Source organism: Poeciliopsis prolifica, unplaced genomic scaffold, assembly GCF_027474105.1.
Source record: "Poeciliopsis prolifica strain line A6 unplaced genomic scaffold, Auburn_PproV2 SCAFFOLD044, whole genome shotgun sequence".
Lineage (NCBI taxonomy): Eukaryota > Metazoa > Chordata > Actinopteri > Cyprinodontiformes > Poeciliidae > Poeciliopsis > Poeciliopsis prolifica.
Window position 1 is genome coordinate 4101154 of NW_026562419.1, and position 1347 is coordinate 4102500.

The following is a 1347-nucleotide window of genomic DNA, read 5'->3' on the forward strand; positions in this document are numbered from 1 at the left end:
TATCAAAGAAAGCACAAGTTCTCCATATGAAACTCGCCGCTAAGTTGAGTAAAGCTTCATATGGAAAATGAGTGTTTAAAGTCTGCAGTAGAAAATATTATATTGTTACAGTTCTCTAAGTTGAGCAACTATACTGACATGTTTATGTTGTAAAGAATTGGCTGGGAAATGAAACTGTAACCTTTTTGTAGTTGTTTCTATTTCAATGTCCAACTCAGCTGTTTTGTGCTGTGTAAAAAAAACGATGTATAACAATTTGAAATTACAATTGTGTGTACTTTTCTAATGTTGAGTGTTCTTCCTACACTTTCACCTAGTGCTATCTTAAAATGCTTGATTAACGCTTGAAAATATGTCTTTGAATTAAGTCATAAAATAATGGAAAGGATTTCCACATGATTATCTAGCTGTCTTTTAGCATGAAGCATATTTGTTGAGCTAACTTGCTTTAGTGAGTTGGACCTACTGAATCAGGTAGTGTGAAGGTACCACTGTAAAATAAGGTGGTTTCAACTAGATTTACATTCATCTCAATGAAGTCACAACAATGATTTGGTCCTAAACATTGCAGATTAGTTGGGCTGGCTGTATTGCATTACACTGGGTCACGCTATAGTAACTGAGTTAAAGGAACCTTTAAAACACGTTGAGCCAACACATTTCATTTGAATAACCATAATGAATGGAGTAGAGCCAACTCATTTGATTTACAATCATCCATTGCATTACCATAATTCTGGTTAAGCCAACATATTTGGTTTAAATTAGAACAACCTTAATGAATTATGGTTGTTCTAATTCATTTAATTCATGTTCTAATTCATTCTAACTCATTTTATTTTATAAGAATAACCACAATATATTACGTTGAGCCAACATGTTTGATCTAGAATCACCCATTGAATCACCATTGTAACAAGTTAATTCAACTCATTTGATTTAATAGGAGTAACACAATTACATGGTGCTGAAATAAAGCAAAGTAATCAGGTGGAAATCCTTTCCATAATTTTTATGTTCATCCAATGACTTATTTTTTTCACTGTGGTTCCTCAGGCTCCGTCCTGGAGCTGCTCTCATTCTGAATTATCAGCTGGAAGGACTCACCGTCGGATTCTGGCCGCTTTGGGTAAGAAGCTCCGGTCCAAAAGCCTCAAGGATCCGACGGACATGAAGTGGAGGAAGGACTTCAGGCCCCGCCGTCGGTCGGGCCTCTTTCCTGGCTGTGGGCGTGGCCTCCATGGCCCGGCTGCTGGACCAGCTGGATGGGTCAGGTTCTGGTTGGAGATCAGAACAGCAGTTACTGGGTCAGGTTCTGGTCTGGAGATCAGAACCAGAGTTACTGGG